This window comes from Corvus moneduloides, chromosome 10 (genome assembly GCF_009650955.1).
Source record: "Corvus moneduloides isolate bCorMon1 chromosome 10, bCorMon1.pri, whole genome shotgun sequence".
NCBI classification, from domain to species: Eukaryota; Metazoa; Chordata; class Aves; order Passeriformes; family Corvidae; genus Corvus; species Corvus moneduloides.
The window spans coordinates 10,659,648-10,679,352 of record NC_045485.1 but is presented as its reverse complement, the minus strand read 5'-3'; the positions used below and the strand labels follow the sequence as shown (position 1 = coordinate 10,679,352).

At 42.4% G+C, this 19,705-nt stretch overlaps 1 long non-coding RNA gene across 1 annotated transcript in view; it reads left to right on the top strand.

Moving 5' to 3' along the window:
* Positions 1-19,372, top strand: part of LOC116449029 — a 34,708-nt gene extending 15,336 nt beyond the window's left edge. Inside the window, exons 4-8 of the long non-coding RNA XR_004242203.1 lie at positions 74-230; positions 467-607; positions 13,075-13,156; positions 13,927-14,022; positions 19,315-19,372. This is a non-coding gene — a long non-coding RNA (uncharacterized LOC116449029). The remainder of the gene's footprint in view (positions 1-73; positions 231-466; positions 608-13,074; positions 13,157-13,926; positions 14,023-19,314) is intronic.
* Positions 19,373-19,705: the final 333 nt, after the last annotated feature.

The following is a 19,705-nucleotide window of genomic DNA, read 5'->3' as shown; positions in this document are numbered from 1 at the left end:
GCCCTCTGAAAGCCCAGCTAACAGCAGATACAATGTTCATGAAGTACTAAATATCTATATTGGTTTTTTTCAGGAGTATGCATTGAAAATCTTTTCATACCTCTTACAAAAATACAGAGATGTATTTCAACTGCTGTCATCCCTCTTAGCCTCCTGCAGACCATCTGACCCATCAGCTTGGCTTGCTACTGCTGCAAAACTGGGGTTTAACTTCAGGAATGAACTTAGAGGTGAGCTTAGGGAAGATACCCAGGTGGAAGGCATCCCCTCACAGATCCACGTGCCATTTTGTCCCTTTTTAAAAACAGTGTAATTTTCTTAAGTAATAGTGGCCTGGTGTTTGCTCTTATTCCCTTTCCCTTTCCTTTCCAAAGACATTTTGGACTTCTATAATGTTTTGTGTGTTGGGGGGGAAAGTCATGCACATGTGGATATTTGTGCCTATATACCTGCCTTTCTGTCACAGATTGCTGTGGTTGCTACCTACTCATGATGGAGAAAGCAGGGCTAAAATGCAGCTTGAAGGGATACAGAAAGCTGGAGAGCCTGGTGGTAATAATTAGCATCCCTTGAGGAGTGACTCCATGTTCCTGAGCTGACCCCCAAGGTAAACGGCACATGCTTTGCTGGAAATCCTCTGAATCAAGCTTGTCTCTTTCGGTTGTGCAAATGAACTTTGATAGTGAAACACCTGTGATTTTCAAGTTTGACGCATCTAATGAACCTCTGCCCCTTCAAATTTGTACTGAACATCTTCTCTGTGTAACCAGTGAGTAAGAGGAACAAAGTTCAAGTATCTTCCCTCGTCCTATTTCCTGACAAGATAAATAAATATTGCTAAGTTACTTTTTTGAGAGAAAATACAATACTCTCTGGCTTTCAATGAGCAATTGTGAAATAAACTGTTTCCTCTGTTCTTCAAAAAAAAAACCAGTTGTAGTTGATCAAATAAGAAATATGAGGAGGACAATATAGTTCCTTCTGAGGTCGAAGAGATTGTGCTGGGACTCAAAAACTCAGTAAAATCAAACCCAGAACAATCCCAAATGATGACAGCTGAATGGAATGGCAGGGATTGTTCTGAAAGTCTGAAGTTCTACAGGAACTGATGTTTCTGAGTCATCCAAGATCCCCTATTGGTAAGCATAATAACAAATTGGAGAAAATGTCTAGAGGACCATCCATAAGAAAACAAATCATAGGGAACTTTGCCAAGATGTAACTCAGACAGGCAATTAAACAGGGAAAGCATTCCTGCCTTAATCTTACTGTGTGTTTGTTGGTCTTAAACTAGAATTAGAACTTGTAGATTTATGACCTGTATATAAAATAAATAAAAAATCCCTGCTAGAAGAGAGATTCTTTTTTGCATAAAAAGTGATGTTTGACAGAGATGATCGTGCACTACAAGATTTGACTTTCAAATATTCTCACAAATCAATTTCTTGATGAACCCATTTTACTATTCTGAACCCCAAAGAAAAGCATCCCCGGGTGATAAAAACTGAAGCCCTGACCTGAAGTCCTGTTTCAGTTGGCAACTGGAATTCATTAAGCCAGGCCAAGTGTGGCAATAGGAGCATGGCAAAAAGAGTATAAATACCCTAAATACCTTAAAATCAAGCCAACCCTTCCCTTGCCCTTAGTCCCCAGATCCCTAGAGATCCTTCCCTCTAAATTAGTGCTCCTCCTTTAGGCTCAAAACTCTTAAGTACCTGTAGAATATCTCCTGAACTACCTCCTGACCCATTTTTTTGTATATTTTGTAAGCTTGATTCACCTTTTGCTACTGAAACTCTGCCTTTTTTTTCAGGGCGAGAGTGACAAAGCCTGTGTTGGAAAGTTTCTCCAGTTTGTAAAATTACTGACTTTTCACAGGTGCTTTTGCACTCAGGGGCAGGTATCTCAATCTGCTGGATGAGCCAGAACCTGCCCATGAAAGACAGGGCTGGGTGACAAAGAAGGGTGTTGCTGATGCCTCTGTGCAGCTCTCCTGGCTTCAACATTGGGACGTTTCCCTGGAATTGGTTTCTGTATTGAGGGAGGCATGGGCAGCAACTATCTGCCATTAAGAGAGGGAATAAGAAAAGCTGAATACTGCCCTGAGTGACTCTGATGCCTCTGCTCACTCCTAAACCATGGGGATTGTCAGGGCTTAGCAGAGATGTGGGCTGAAGGAAATCTGAGCTGGTGAATGACCTTCAACTTCCAATCTTCTGCAATTTCATGTGAAAATACCAAATAACAGGGCGGATATGGGGTCACGAAAAAAGCTCTGTTTCTAAAGGCACTTTTCAGAAGAACCTCATTTTAAGGCAACACTAGCCCTGCAAATAACTTATTACACTTATTTAAAAGATGCTCATGAATAATTTATACGGCATTAACTTGTAAATGTGATAGCTTTTGAAATCATTAGGCTCCAGTAGCTTGCTTTGTAAGTCCATGGGCTGGATCTCATTATTAAAAGCTAATTAGCTCATTCAACTGGAACACATTCTATCAAATAGCTATGCCAGTACTCTTCTTTTCATTACAACAGATTATATTAATTCTAAAAATATTCCAGAAATGGCATAATGGAAATATTTAATAATAAAGATATAACATTCTATACACATCGATAATTTCATTACTACTTTAACAGGTTTTCCAAAACTGGGTGAGATTTCAGGATTATGATTATTTTTATTAGTATTTGGTATTAGAAATATCTGATATATACATAATTTATTTAAATATTAAAGATTATACCTTATACATGGGATGGATGTTTTCAAAGTGTTCATTTGGATGTGTGAAAAGCTTGGATCTTTGTTTAAAAAGTTATGCTCCTAAAGTTAGATTTCAAAGCCATGTTTGGCACTAGAAAGGATGGCGATCACAAGTAAGTGTGAGCAACATGCCCATAACAGCAGGGTCAAGGGGTGGGGCAATGCATAAGGCTGCTCTTGCCCCAGCTCACAGGGGAATATGGTGGCCATCAGTCAGTTGCAAAGTCTATTTTTTTTTCCACAAAAAAGTGGTTTTTTTATTTGCTGTTGAATTTCAATATGGAGAAAACACTGCATTTTCCTTCTCCACTGTTCTTCCTATGGGTGTCATTCCAGCCATTGTGAAGAGAAATTCGAGAAGGAGAGAAAAAATAGGCACTGACTGAGCCTTTCCCACCTCCGGCACTGGAGCAGGAGTCACAGCCAGCACAGCTCCACAAGTGCCAAAGCCGGGTGTCAGAAACAGCCCAAGAACTCACCTGGGCAGCACCATGGGGAAGTTGATCTTTGCACAAATGACTTGTTCCCAAGTCCTCCCATCCCACGTTGCCTATGAAAATAATCACAGTGTACCCATCCAGCACAATATCAGAGGAGATGTTCTGTAGGATGTGTCTTTTTTCAGCATAAAGCAAAATATCATTTAGGTCCATTCGTGCTAAAACCCTGGCTTTGGGAGAAGAGCCTTGGTAGGAAAAACAGTTGCCACTGGGTATAAAAAAAAAAAATCCAGCTGGTTTGATAGTATTTATCTGTTGTTGGATTTGTAAAGTATTTGCTACATAAATTATCCAAACATTCTTTTTTTTCCCCCAATATTTTGGGTTTATAGTTGTCTTTCCTTCAAATTTAAACATTTTTAAACTTCAGTACTTTTAAATCCCTATTACCAGCTTTTAAAGGGATTAGGGTAAATGGCTTTTATTCTGCAGTCACAATATTATTGCTTTCAAATACATCTTCTTGGATTTCCTGTTCAGAAAGAAAAAAAAAAAGGAATTTAAATAATTCACAGCAAAGCTATAACGTCTGATTCTGCCCTGATGAATGTTTCCCTTTAGGAAAGACGGTTCTCTTAGTAATGTAACATCTGGCTTTCATCTTGAATAAATACAACAACTCAAAAGCAGGAAAAAAAGAGTAGAAAAATGTTAATTTTCTGGCATATCAAGCAGCCAAAAGGCCAAATTACCAGAAATAATATCTAGCAAGCAATGCTGCCTGAGAAAAAGCCATAAATGAATCTTTTGGGACAAGTTGTTTCAGACGATCCACTTGGTCACCCAGAGAGTGGAGAGGAGAGGGATGGCGAGAGGAGCAGCAAACAGCTCGGATCTGTGGCCCTGCACATCCCAAGAGCCGCTGTTGGAGGGCCCTTCAGGAGCCTTCCCTGCCGGAAGTGCAGCAGGAAAGCTGTGCAGTCCCACTGGCTGCTCTGTGCCAGAGCCACATCCCCTCTGGCATGTGCAGCTGCCCTTGGCTGCCCTTTGCCTTGTCAGACGACATGTCCCACCCCTGCAGGACCCATCTTGAGGGTCTCTTGCCTTTTAAAATGCAGTTTCAAGAACTAGACTTGGTGTTTAGAGAAAGCAAAGAAGATTTAATCATTTTTTTACTTTAATCAATGAATTTTTTTAATAGAAGCCAAACAAGAAATAAAACCTACAAAAAAGAAGTCCTCCAGAGAAGCAGAGAGGAGGGCAAGGGTTTGACAGATGTCCCAGAGTCATTTTGTTTCCCTGGCTGCAGGGTGGGAAAGTGGACATATGCGTGTGCTCCTGATGGAGGTATGGGCCCCAGTCAGCAGCTGCCATGAGCAAGGTCTCTCTGGATTGAACCCAGTTCATATTTCTTGCCCCTCGCCTTTCCTGTGGGGAGTGCATTGATCTGTCCATCAGTGAGCAGACAGACCAGGCTGGCCAGAGCAATGCAGTTGGATTTTTATGTGCTGGCAGTCCCCAGTTGTCATCCCTGCTGGATGGGAGTGCTCTGGACACGCCACAGTGGGGCAGGGACTGCAGCTCTGCTGGGGTGGCAACTGCAGTGTGGAGGTGATACCACAGGGACCTACTCAGCTGCTGGGAGGTTCCTGAGCAGAGTTTGTTGCAGCTTAGAAAATCATGGTGTTCACTGCAGCTGCTGACTGGAAGCTGAGCCCAGCCTGCACGGGAGAGGTTGGCAGGAGGGCAGTTGGATATAAACGCCTTTTAATTTCTGTTCTGTTTGAGCTACAGTGTAGCACTTTGATCTGAAAGCTCTCGTAATTTAGAAGTTTTAAATTTAATGTTATGACTTTGACAGGCAGCTAATCTCATGTTTAACTTTCATGAAGACTTACCTATTGTTATTTTTAAAATTTTTTTTAAAAAATAAATTCTTTTGGCCTTGCACTGTAATGGCAAAGTCCTGGGAAATGAACCCAAGAGCTGGATCTGTCTCAGGGTCTTGTATCTTCTCCCTTTATTAGGTCTGCTCCTGTCAGCCTTAAAACTGCAGCTTCACACCATGCCCCTATAAGGTAAAATTCAATTCCTCCTTTCTGTAGAAGGAAAAACTGAAGCACAGAGCAGATAAATTACCTGCCCAAGGTCAGAGTGTGACTGAAGGAGCACTAGCACACTGATGAAACCATTTCTATGCCATTTTGATAAGCCTGAAAGTGGCTCTTCTTAGGAAGCACTGGAATGGAATATCTGCAGCAATTGGAAAATACTGTTTTACCCCTTTTTCATGTGTACCTTTAATTCTTTATAGCAAACCTTTACATAAGCCTTGGTGGTAAATTTTGGCTATTAGTGGGTAAGCATGAATGAACAAAAGTAAATTTATAGGGAGCAGGCAAAATGCTGCAAATAAATGCTGCAAAATGCTGCAAGAATACAATAAATAAATTTGTCTTCTATCCTGCAAGACCACAGGGACTCAGCCTGCCATACAGAATTCCCACTCACCCTGATTGCTGTCTTTCATAAGTTTCTGAGGTGAGTGAGACCAGGAGGGTACAGTCAAGTTTTCTCATGATGGCCTGTTTCCATTAACTGAAAGCAAAGGCCTCACATGTCAATATCCTATGTTTCAAGAAGCTGTTAGTTATTGACTTGACTTTTGCTTGACAAGTACAATATTGTTAATGAAAAGAGAGGAGTCACTTTGTCACTATGGTGAAAATACAGAGAAAGATTTCTGTTGTGAATTAGACTTGTTTCCTCCTGAGAAAAAACAGTGTCTTATCTCTTATGACTCTTCTGTTCCTAAACATATAAACATCGGTTGCCCAGAAAAGTGACATCAAAATGAAAGAAGGCATTTCAGTCATCCTTGCCCACATGTCAAGGCAGTGGAATTTTCAGTGCTTCCTTTTATTCCCCGAGCACCTGATTTCTCACGGTTTCACCTCTGGCCCCTGAGAGCCAGGCAAGTCACTCACTCATCTGCATCTTCACTTTCCTTCCCTGTCAGCTCTCAAAGCATCTAAGTCGCCTGGTTCTTGCACTTCAGTGCATTTTGCTGATAATTCTCATCTGGTGATAGGTTTTAGTGCACTAGATTGCTGCAAAGGACTCTTGGTGAAATACCATGTTTAAAACAGTGATTATTTGAAAACTCTGTAGAGAAGGAAGTTAGCTTAACAGAGATTCATAACTCCTTTGAGAGCTTATCCCAGTTCCCCCCAGCATGGGGCGGGGGGGGTGGGGGGTTGCTATCACTGAGCCCAAACGGAACATGGTGAGGTGAGGTGCTCAATGTGCATTGATATTGAATGCTGCTGAATCCTTAGGTGGGACCAAGAAAACAGAGATGCTCTCAGGACTAATTGCAGCTCTGGAGGTTTTGTGCAATTAGGAGGAAAATCCATCCCTGGATTCAGATACTGATACTCTGGGGTTTACTTTTTCATCTTGAAAGGCATACAGACCATGACAGTGGTTTTAACTGGAACACATACAAGTTGATTTTTCCCACTCTCCCTGTATGTCTGCAGGAAATTACAATTGGGAAAGAGCCAAGCTGTGATAACTCCATCACTGCAAGGGTTTGTCTCTTGCTGCCTTTAGCCCTCCATTCTGATGTGTCTGTGTTAACCTCCTCTTCTCTTTCCAATTACAGCTCTGGCCCTGGCGCTGGGAGCAGCAGGGCCTGTCCCTGCAGCACCGGCCGCCCTGCAAGCGCCACCATGGCATCAAATAGCCCCAATGATGATGGGGAAAGCAGCAGCAGGAGATGTGAGGAATTTTTCCCAGTCACGGGACTTTCTTAGCAGGATGTACTATTCAGTCTTTCCATTTGTAATCATCACAGAGTGAGTCTTTCCTTACAAGAAAGAGAGGCACAGCCCTGCTGACATTGAAAGCTCTGGCAGAGTGCTGCAGACATCACTGGGGAAAAGACCATATTTTAATGGGTTTTGTCTCTTAAGTAAAACCTCAAAATGAATTATTTTCTCCTTGTGTATAATTGTTTCAGTAATCTGAAAACATTTATTTCTGTCACCTACAGATTAATTCCTCCCTTTGACAGGGAGAGAAGTGAAGTTCACAGTCTGTACCGATACCATTCTTTTTGGGAAAAGGGAGTCTTAAAGGCATTTTTCTAAGTGATTAGAATTATTTTATTAATTAAAATTAGAATTCTAAGTGATTAGAGTAACTCCTGGGTAACCCAACTGCACTCAAGTGTCACCTCACTCAGGGGCTGCCCCACTACTATGGTCATTAAAAAAAAGCTCAGCATTTACATGAGGCTGGGTTAAAATTCATCTTTGTGAAAGACTGCATTATTAGAAAAACCTCACAGCCCAACATCATTCCTGAAATTAGTTATGTAATGGGCTTTTTGATTTTTTAATTATTATTATTTTTGACCGTGTCATTTAATGTACATAAATAAGGAGAAGGTGATCTCTTTTGCTAAGCTTCTTTGCTGCAGTAGTGGAAATCAGCTTGTACAGTAATTGCCTTTTGCTTGGCTACTGGCTCTGTTTTCACATAGAAAACCGTTATAAAAAACTTCTTTTAAAACCACATTGCAATAGTTTGAATATTATTGCCAAATTAATTATGACACTATTGGTAGTCTCTTGATCTTTGAAAAAACTTTCTCTTCAGCCTTCTGAGAAAGGTAGAGAGCAGAAGATGGAGCAAATTCAAGAGCTGAACATTTGAAAATTAAGATCATCTGAAGATCCAAATCCCCACGGCAGAGAATGGCTGCAGCCATGGGCTGCGGGACTGCCACTGTCTCAGCTGTTTTTTCCAGCTCTGCAGGCAACCTGTGCATAAAATCTCTTGTTCTTGCTTTGCTCATGGCTTGGAATACCATATAATAACTATCAGCACTTGTACCTTCACTGGAACTCATTTTGTCTCAGGTATCTTTAAATGGGAGTGAAAGTGATATTGGTGAAACCCATCAATGCAATGGAACAGTTTTAGTGAGCAGGCAGACACTGGACATTTAGTATTTCCCCAAATCTACTTAATAACAATCCCTTGTATAACATGGTCTACTCCTGCCATTCATTAAAATCTGTGATTTGGGGGGAAGTAAGAAAAAGCAGTATGTTTGAGCCTCAAAGGGTTTCAGCAGGGTTCAGTTTGTTTAAGTTGTCAAATGTTTATTAATTTCTTTCAGAAGAAAATCCTTATGCTGTGTTGCAGAAGGATATTTTATTAAGTTCAGACAAACTGAACTGGCTTTCAGCAAATAGCATTTGGCTCTTGAACCAGGAGGAAGTAGCTTGGTAGGGTGTCATCATATTACAAAAGTGATATTGTGGCTAGAGGTCAGAAATTCTGGTATTTGTTCATTTGTATTGAATATATTGAATTTGTGATGCATTATCTGAGTTCCTGTCAGTGTTTTTCTCAATCAGAATTTCACCCTAGTCCAGAAGGAAATACAGCAAGCAGTGTGTGGTCTGTGCTCCTAGAAACAAAGGGCTTCTGAAAATGTTGGTATCACTGTGGGTGGGTCCAGGACACAGGAGCTGCTTGGGGTGTGCTGAGCACGTAGCCAGCCCCTGCCTGCCCTGGGAGCCTGCTTTGAGCCTCATAAAGGCAGCCAGCTGCTGCTCGCCCCAAATGGGTGAGAGGCACAACCTGGAGGGATTTCAGACATCTTCATCCCTTCGGGACAGCCTCTTGCACAGCCACCCAGGAAAGGCTGTTTCTCCCTATGCTTAGAATTTGGCTATAAAACGCCCAGACCTCCTGCCAGCTACAATAGTTAATGTGCCAGTTAGCTTTTCCTCATCTTGGGCTGCTGCATTTCTTGGTGTCTTCACTGCATGTCCCACTGAGGCCATTTTGCTGCTGCTTACTCAGACCCTGGGTAGCCTGGGGGTGTGGCCCCGGTGTGGGACTGCGGGAGGGCGGAGGCTGCTGCATGTGCAGTAATCAATGGCTTCTCTGCCAATTACTCCTTCCAGGCCGAGGGGAACCTGGCTTGCACTTGCTTCCTGGAAAATAGTGTCACTGGCTCATCCCAGGAAGTGTTCAAGGCCAGGCTGGATGGGGCTCTGAGCAACCGGGGCTAGTGGAAGGTGTCCCTGCCCATGGCAGGGGGTTTGAAACTGGGTGATCTTTAAGGTCCCTTCCAACCCAGGCCATTCTGTGATTCTATGAAATTCAAATCAACTGCTCATCTTCATAAACCACCCAAAATTGTTTCTCCTCCTGTGGTGGAAAGGTCCCTGTGTCATGTCTCCCTGTGGATTTGCTGTCAGGGTGAGAACATCTGCTGCTGCTTTCAGTTCCCAAACACCAGTATATGGCGAGACAGGCTCAGCCAGTGGTGTTTCCATACATTTATGGTTATCCCTTTATTAATGATAGAACAATCTCATGGGCAGGGATGAAGCGAGGGGAGGGAGGAGATGACAACATAATTCTGGTTGGATATATTCTATTTTCTTATATAAATATTAATTATTTCACCAAGAATTGCAACTGATTTATCTGCAGTTATCCACAGTTTATTACATTTAATATTTTTAAAACCATATTAGCAAAAGGACAACTGAGGGAATCTCTGTGACAACTGACCAACAGAAAATTAATTAGGATTCTGAATCTCTACTGCTGGTATCTTAGAGCTCTTTGCTTCTCTGGATTAAACGGCATTAAACTTTATTGAAGACAGCAAGGATCTTGGCACTGGAATCAAGCCCACATCTGCACCTGGATTTTCCTATTAAAAGTGGATAGAGTAAAAAGAATCTTAAATCTTTTTATCCAAGATTCAAGACATGCTAGACAGGACATAGAAAAGATGTGTTCTTTTTTGAGGTTTATAATTTTGAGTGTTTACCTACCATGGATTTACAGTAGGGTTTTTTCCTGTTTGTTTTGGAGTGTTTTGTGTGGTTTTTGGTGCTTAGAACCAATTGCCTGTCTGGGATCCTGGGATGAATGTTTGTCTTGTATTTTTAATGAGGCTGGAGTTAACATGGGCATGTTTGTTTAGCAACAACATATCCAACTCTTTGCATGTCAAGGCGCCTTTGTTTGTGTACCACCATCATCAGCCCTTTCGGGAGGATCAGGGAATAAAGCTGGTAGTTAACTTCTGATGTGGATGGAAAATGAAGCACTGAACCTGAATCTAGTCTCATTCATGTTGCTATGAGTGAGTAACTCAAAGTCAGCTGAATTATATCAGAAAGAGGGAATTTGGCCAATGTAATTCACAGTCTTGCACAAACAAGATATTTGAGTCTGGTCTAAGGATATGCTCTTGATTTTCAAATATTTAGCAGTAAGTCTTCAAGGAGCTACAATGACAGGGTAATTAAAAAAAAAGTAAAAAAAAGGGAAAATAAAAAAGAAAGTGTTCTCCAGATTCCAGAAGCGATTGGAGGGAACATCATCCTTTCTTGCTATTCGATAGCTAATTTCTTCCTAGGAAATTCAGTTTCTGAAAATAAATGAAGTGTTGTATCAAACCAATTGGCAGCACTGAACACAGAGCTGTGGTTTCTGTCCCTGTGTGCTTGTGTGACAGTCAGACCTTGTGGCTGTCAGCTTCAGTCTCAGGATGGAGAGTTCAGAGATAGGGTGGCCATTTTGAGTTATTTCACAGATTTCTCACCTGTAAGCCTCAGTAACTCACTCTGCTTTGATTTTCCACGTAGGAAAATAGAGTTTGCTATCCCCTTCCTCCTGTCATGGTTCATAGGGGGCTGGTCAAGGACAATGATGCTTCCACTGCTACCTAATCTGGCAGCATCCAGGGTAGGAGCCACCTAGCCCTTGGCTTGCATTATGTCTGGTGCACTGGCTCTTCATCTCACCTGGGGCTTTGGAACACTGCCTTGAACCTGATGAGTTTAATGTGTTACACATAACTCAGCAGAGCCTGAGCACCCTTCAGCCCTGGCCAGCAGCACTGGGGACCCCCCTTGTGTGTTCCAGTTCACGCTTCTGGATGCTGTGTGCTTCTGAAAAATGTTGTTTCTGTGACAGAAAGACCCTCAGCTTTTCTTTTGAAACATCAATATTAAATGAGTATTTCTGAGACATGCCTGAGTAGTGGTTATGTGGTAGTTGCTAATATTTGGATGTTACAGTGTTTGTCTGAGAGCTGTCTTCATTCTTCTGCAAAAGTAGCTCGATGAATGTTCTGCTTTCTCACTGCACAGCTATGTATCCCTCCATAAAACAGAAAGGGGAAAGAGCCCTGGCAGCTCTATATCTGCTGATGCTTTGCAGCTGCTGGAGACTGTTCTTCTGCCATAGAATCAGGACAGCCTGGGAGACGTGGGGTGTAAAAACAGAGTTAAAACTCTGCACTCCCATGGTGTTCAATAATGTCTCTTTTCTTTCTAGATTTATGTCTTTCAAGCATAGCCCATGGATTTATGTTGCCATGCAGGGCAGTGTCAAGAAGCGGTGTGGTACTGAGGGCATCGAGCAGGCTGCGCAGCAGAGCAGGGACAGGGCCTCCAGCTGACTGCTGCGAAATATTAAGGGGAATAATAGATGGATTTGCTGGACTTGAGGAAGTTGTAGCCTCTTTTGTGGATAAAGGTTATACAGGGGCTTTCAAAACTTGTAAAATCATTTCAGCCCAAGCAGGGACAGATATGAGATGAAAACCTCCAACATGTCTATACAGCCAAGGAGCCTCTTGGAGCCGGAGGAGGAACTCTGGGATGCCAGTCACTCGCCTGGTAGCAGCCCCCGCAGAGCCACCATGTCATGTGCCAGTGCCAACAGTGTCCTGTGCAGGACTCTAGATGATTTTAGAAATGGTTTTACCTTCAGAAAACATCAATGTTTTTACATCTCATTGGTGAGCTTTGCCTTCTCTTGGAGCCAGGCTTTTGTTCGCAGTGCAGTGAAAAGACACGAGCGAAGATGAGTGTTCCCAGCTGCTTCTGGCCTCCTTCATGTTTTATTTCCTGCTGCTGTTCATTCCGCTCCTCCACAGAGGAGGGTGCTGACTTGTTCCTCTCCTGTCTGGGTGAATGCACACAGCACCCTGAGCACACCACGATCCTGACCCGGTCCCACAGCAGAGACGGGAATGGGACGTTGGTCTCTGGATTGTGCTCCCACCCAGGCCTTGGCAGCAAAGCACGGAGAAGGCCATGCATGTGCTGATGACCTTGTGATAGGACAAGGGGGAGTGGCTTTCAGCTGAAACAGAGTAGGTTTAGATTAGATATTAGGAAATAATTGTTTATTATGAGGGTGGTGGAACAGGTTGCCCAGAGAAGCTGTGGCTGCCCCATCCCTGGGAATGTTCAAGGCCAGGCTGGATGGGGCTCTGAACAACCTGGTCTGGTGAAAGGTGTCCCTGCCCGTGGCAGAGGGGTGTGGAACTAGTTGATCTTTAAGGTCCCTTCCCACTCAAACCATTCTGTGATTCTATGATTCTGTGGTCGTATATTTGCACTTGCTAACAGAGTAGGTGGAGTAACAAAAACATTTGAATTTGAGGCCACTTTGCCATCTCCCTGAAAATACTTCTCAAAGGTGTGAATAACTCTGTAAACACACATCAATAGAAAATCTGCATTAAGATTTAAACCACTCAGATCTCAACATCACAATGAATTAAAGCCAAAATAACCGTGCTGTGCATTTAATCAAACAAGGTCTGTTTCAAGGAAAGCTTTGATTTTTTTCTCTATGGCTTTTTCTGCATTTTGTTTAAATACACTCTGGCCATATTCTGCCTTTGACTACTATAGTCTGATGCTCTCTCTGGAAAGACTTTTGATGGTTTTGGAAAATTTCGTATATTTCTATTTCTAATTCTACAACTAAATAAATATTGTAATTTCTGATTCACTTAGGTCTGGCTCTAACCCAACCTGAACATCTCTAGGCCTCAGGAATGACATTTAATTTTGAGAGCATTTTGGCAGGCTTGGCAAGGTAAGAAAAATGAAGCTCTCATTAAAAATAGGAAGGCAACATGTTTTTTGGTTTGTAGTTTAATATTATTGTTTCCAAGCAGCTTCTCAAGGAGTGACTTTGCTCTTGTACAACAAAAGCATTCTTGCTTCTAGGCATAGTAAAGCTTTGCAGGAATAAAGCAAGAAATGCTATTTACAGTGAGCAGGAAGTCCCCAGACCCTTTACAGAATATATGTGCATAATTTACTGAAATAATTTGAGTTTTTCAAGGTGGTCACTTTTCACAGTCTCAGCAGTCCCTCAAGGCATAGAAAGAGCAGAAATGCTCAATAAAAACAAAACTTAAAAAAAATAAAAAGGCTGAAAGGTGAAGAAAATGAAATAAGGCACAAATGAAACACTACATTAATTATCTTGGAATGCCCTTTTAATCCCTGTGCCTGGTTTGTGGGTACCTGCCCCAGAATTACCTGCATTCATCATCAATGACATTTGGCTGGCCATGGGAATTCTGGCTTTTCCTTCATTACTGTACATAAAATAGACTCTTTGCTTTGTCTCCTGCTGCTTGTTACCTGATTTGATGGGGTAATTTATGAACACTTCTCTCGTTTTTTCTTTTCCTTGGAGATAAAATATAATGCTTGTCAATGTTGTAGCTAGAACAGTAAGCACACAATTATGCAATTTTATGTCTTAAAGTGACACCATTCTGCTCTGAGGAATATGGCTACATAGCATAGCCAGTGTTGCATTTTGTGACAATTTAATGTTTAATTGATCTGTAGAATGAACAATCTGCTGAAGCCCAGCTCAAGACGGTTCCTTCCCAGCCTGCAGAACTCATCCTTCTCCTTGCTGGTGCTGCACCACATTGGGTTAGTGTAAGTAATTTTCTCATGCTAAAAACAAGGTTGTGTCAGCTCCCTGATGGGATGTGGTGCACATTTCATAAGTATGTACCCAAACATTAGTTGATGGAGAGTTTTATTCTGAAAGAGGACAGACTGTTGAAATATTTTTAGCTGCTTAAACAGGGAGATTCCTTGAGAGGTTTCTGAGCCCTTCCTGGAAGCTATGATAACATGGTCCAACACCTTCAAAGGTCTGGCTGTGTTGTTGTTTTCCCTGAGTCTCAGAGAGCCCCTTGGGGACAGCACTGAAATCATTCCTTACCACACTGGGAGTTTTCTGCTACCCACCAGACAAGCAAGTCAGCTTTGAGCAGGTGTCAACTGTCTGCTGGGTTGGAGAAACCTGAGGTTGTTACAGAGGGAGCAGTTTGTGTCATTATTCAGTATTTCGCTGACAGCATAAACCCAGAAACATGATTTCATGGACTTTATTTCACAAAGTAGCCAATGCAAATAGTATAAAAAAATTGATACTGCCAGATTTGCAGACGGGAGCCTGTGGGATTCCACAGGGCCCATATGGTCCGAAATCCTGGCCAAAAACTCTGCCAGAGAGAGGGAAGCCCACTGCAGACATGGATGACTCTTTCCCCATGCTTTTTTCTGGCCGCTGCGGGTGCCAAATGGGGCTTTGAGAGTCACCTGGAGTGCTTTGCCACCATGAGAAACTTCAGTGGCATCTAACCTTGCCTGGTGGCACAGAGCACAGTCAGTTAGGTCCTGTTTGCCGGTGCAATTCCATCTGTTTCGCCTTTCACCACCACCACTGTTTGTGCTGACAAGTCCTCCGCTTGTGGTGCTTCAGCACTTGACAATGAAGTGGCATTTCATTAACTCCACTCCTTTTCATAACACTCTCCTCAGTGACACTGACATGCTGTAGAGCTACTGCAGAACTATTTTAACTGCGTTACTTTAGGTAATTTACTCTGCTAATCATCTTCAGGTACTTTCTATTATTTAAATGTGTATGGTTTAATGGATGACAGCAGGCAATAAATTCTGCCTGGCTGCTGGTACCAAAACAGCCACCTAAGAATTCAGTCTATCCTTCAGCTGCCACTGCAGTGCTGAAATGCACACAGAGAAATCAGATCACACAAAGAAATCCGCTCAGACTGTTGCCATAAAACACAACTTTTCAATCCATTTTTCAGCAAATCACTATTAATTACCTGAACCAGGCAATCTTTTGTGAACATTGCATAGAAAATATAGTAAGATGTAGCAAATTCTGGACATATTATTTTTTGTTGGAGACTATTATTTTTAAATATTACCAACTTAATGACAGCAGTTGGGTTTACTTAGTTGCATAATACCCATGCCAATAGTCTTTCTCCCAGAGAGCAACCTTCTCAAAGTGAGCAGGATTAGTGCAGGGTGTTATTTTTCCAGTAGTATCAGTGTGGTGCCTTCAAATTTGATGGACCATGAAGAGAGACAGTGAGCCTTTGTATTACAACAGATCAGTGACACAAGCTAGGGAGTGTTAGTGATGGGCAGGGACTTAAGCATTCCCAGCTAGTGAGCAGGGTGAGTGCTGTGAGACAAAAATCTGTCCAGCTGTGTATCTGACCACATGGCCAGTACTTCTGGAGTTCAACTCTATGTAGAAATTATATTTCTGGTGCCTAAAATTCCTATTTAAATGGAATAACTCTGTAATAGCAAGTCTAATAATGCACATGCATCCCTAGGTAGAACATCTTTTCTCTGCAAAGAGGAAAAAAAAAGCTTTTAATTGGAATAAAGCTTTCAAGAAGAATGTTTCTACATAAATGGGGCGGGGGGGGGGGGGTGGGGGGAGAGAGGAGGCTGTTTTTATTCAGTTTACTACTCTTTCCTAAGAATGGATTGTGATAAAGACAGGAAACTGGCACTAGCATTTTGAGTAGAATTATTTGTTCCTTGCTGATGGCCATTAACACTGTCAGTAATTTACATGCAGACAAAACCTCAACTGAGATTACAACTTGATTACAACCCCCCCGTGCTGAGATTACAACTTGAATCCATCACTGGCAGCACACCTCAGACACTACACATTAAATTCAACACCAAGGTAGACAAACTTCCAAAGAGTTAAGGTCTTTAGTTAGGGTTTTATCTGCAGCACATGTTAGCCTTTTTAACGAGATCAGGTGCGTTTTAGTGTAAACAAGCAGACTTGAATCTGGACTATTAGAGGCAATACTTCAGACATAGCCTCTAGGTGGGCTTGTTTTCCCTCCTGCAGACAGCTCAAACTAGATAAAGGAATAAAAAAACACAAAAGAAAACGGGAATTACTGACAGCAGAAGAAACTCACAAGGCTGCAGTCTCAGCTTGGGAATTCAAATCAGGTCTTGTTTTCTCTTAATTAGTTGAACATTCATGGCTGGAAATTACCTAAAATGGGATGAAAAATGGTGGGGGATGGGATGCAAACACACATTTACCTTCTCTCTCCTGGGTTAGTGACTCCATGAAGGCTTTCGCTACCCATCTGGGAATGAGATGAGTGTGTTGGCTGGGTCAGCAGCTGTGACTGTGCAACCTGGGGCTGTGGCTGGGGGCACGCAGCACCCACTCACCCTTCTGACAGGGGCTGGAGGAAGGGGGTGCAGCCATGGATGGACACACCCCACACTGCCCACCCTTCCACCCCGCCTGTCCAAAGGCTTTTTGTTCTCTTAAACTTCATTGTAATTATTATTGGCCTAACTCCTCACCCCCACCACTCGAGTTCTGCATGACAGATATGGACCATTATGCCCCAGGTGAGGATTTTAGTCCTCTGTCCCTGCTGCTGTCAACAGTGCACAGGGTATCAATGGTCTGTTCTTATTGCTTTGCTACCCTCACTTATGGCATTTCTACCCCCATTGCCCTTTTTATTTCCTATATCGTCTTCAATTTTTAATCCTATTCAAGGAATGGCCTACTTACTTAACCTATGGGTCACCTACCCTGTATAGCATTTCTTTTGTACCATTATGACATCCACATATAAAGCCAACCTCACCTCAGCGCCTGTCTGTAAGTTTGAAACACTTTTTTTTGCATGGGAAGATATTTAGGTTGTAGTATATTTCACTTTTAAAAATTTTCCTTTTATTAACAGGCCTTCATAAAGACAGGACAATGTCTTTGGTACTCATCCATCCACTTTTCTAACACAGTGTTGGAGCTGCCTTTTAATAATTATTTCAAAATAGGCCTGAGATCAGGAAAACTAATATTCTTTTCGTCTCAGATCATCTTTTATTGTGTAAACCAGCTGGCTTTTGCAGCATCATATCCGTTGTACATAAAACTCTGCAGCCTCTCTGGAGAGTTTTGAATGTGTAATCCATTTTTCATAACTTAACACAGATAATCAAAACAAATTAGGCACACACATAATTTAAATTCTTATAGAAGATGTGACCTTATTTCTGAAAAAAACCCACCCCAAAATAGTCAGAATAACATCTTCAAACTTAGTAGAAGCAAGATAACTAAATCTGGATTTTCCCAAGAATTGCATGTCCCAGGTGAGTAGCATTTTCCTATCTTTAAGTTTGAGCACATAAATGCTTTCTGAAACTTCTCTTGGCCACTCTCCCTGCCCCAGAAATGTTCAGGCTCTGAAATTTTCTGTTCAGCACCTAAATCTGAAATGCCTGGTATCTGAGTGTAGCTGTGCTGGTCCAACAGCCACTGCCCGCACTCCAGGAAAAAAGTTGCCATTGAAATAATTGGGCTTGGCTTTTCAGAGCTATCTTTAGTGCGTTGCTTCCAGTTTATCCAAATGGAGACTCTGTGGTCTTGGCTGTTTCCTACCATGAGAAGGAGGAATTTCTGCAGGATCCAACAGGCAGCCTTTGCTCCCCAGAGATGGGCCTGTCTTAGACGCATCTTGCCCATGCTAGCAGCTCGTGGAGGCTCTGGTGTCCCCCGGACAGCCCCAGGGAAGGCTGGTGACTGCCTGGACCTGTTCTCAGGTGTCAGCATGTCCTATGGCAAGATTTCCTATGGCAAGTTCTTGGAGTGTGAAGGAGCCCCTGGTACTGCAAACAGCTGTTTTCTCTTGTTCAGTGACACCTGCTGGTGGAAAGGTCTTGTAGACATTTAGGAACTGCTTGTCTGCCATCAGTACTTGCACCAGTGCCTGCTTGCTGGAAGACAATGCTAAATTCCTTCAGTTTCTGTGGGTGTGAAGGACTAGATTTAGATAGGACTGGAGCACTTCATACTGAAAAATGGTGATGGGCACTGTGTGGAGGATGATGTCTGACAGCAGTGGTGCAAGGTGCAGGAAGTGTGCTCTAGAGTGAGATCTCCTATTCATTTTACTTTGATTTGCAAGATGGGACAAAATGGGAGTGGGATTAAAGTAACCATTTCATGACTTCATTACTGCAAGTAGAATGAAGAAAAGAGAATGCAAGTATACAACTACTTTCTGCAGATCTTTCAGAATTTCATTTGATAACTCAGTATTTATTGCCCCAATATGTCAAGGTAAACAGCAAATGCAGAACTCTGCAACCACTGGGCAGTAATGGAGATGTGACAACTTCAACACATTTCAGGTGTGTTGCAAAAGTCCTACACCCATCCTATGGTTTTACTTCCATAATCATGGATGCAGCTTTGTACGCTGGAGGCCCCGTACCATGTGATGGAAGCAGTTATGCATCAAAAGGCAATCCTCACTGCTCTCCAAATCAAAGCTGAAGTGCTGTGTGCTCCCAGCCCAGAGCCCTTTCTTTACAACCTTTGTCAGAAGCAAACCAGCTGGTGCTTCCACTGCTGGCCCAAATTGTGACATTAACAAGTGAACTGCTGGTTACTGCTTCGGCTGTAACAGCACAGAGGATTTCAAAGCAATAGTAAAGTAGAAAACCAGCAGCAAACCCCAAAGGGGGACAATCACTTGGAAGTTTACACTCACCCCGCTCCTGGCTATGCTATGTTTGGAGTCACTTTCTTGTCAGCCCTGTTTTGAGGGGCTGAGTATGTGATTATTGCAGCATGCCCACAGCAGCACAGGATATAAATGTTTAGATGAGTTTGTAGCATTTTCCTCCTTCACTCTGCTGTGTTTTTGATAGCTTCAGGTGGCAGTGCTGTTGATATTTAAAACAATTGGCATGTGCCCAGCAGCTGCTGCTCTCCTGTACAGAAACTAACAACTTCTTAGCATTGGCAAGCTCTCAAGCAGCACTGGTTTGGGAAATGCAATAAAAGAAATACTCTAACATACACTGTCTGCTGTTCTCTTGACTTCAAAGGGAGCTGGAAGCTCAGTTCAGCCATGCACAACTCTGCTATACTTCCACATCGCTCCTGCAAAAGCAAGACAAGTATCGTGCCAGTGGGCGTGTATCTATTTGGAGACAGCAAGAAGAAGGAATGAAAGCCAGGACCTGATTATGAGAAAGTTGTACAGGGCTGACAAGCCTATAACACTGCTTTCAGTTGTGACTTTTCCAAGTTCAAGTATCTCTGAGGATTGATCAGCCTGGTGTGTGCAGGAAAAAAAAGTCTGATTCATTCACTGTTAGCTAATTTATTTCTGGAAACTAATTACATTTTTGAAGTATTCTGTAATATTATGATGGACTTCTAGTTAAGTAAAAGAGTTGAAGCAATCTGGTGAAAGATGGAGTATAATTCTGCATT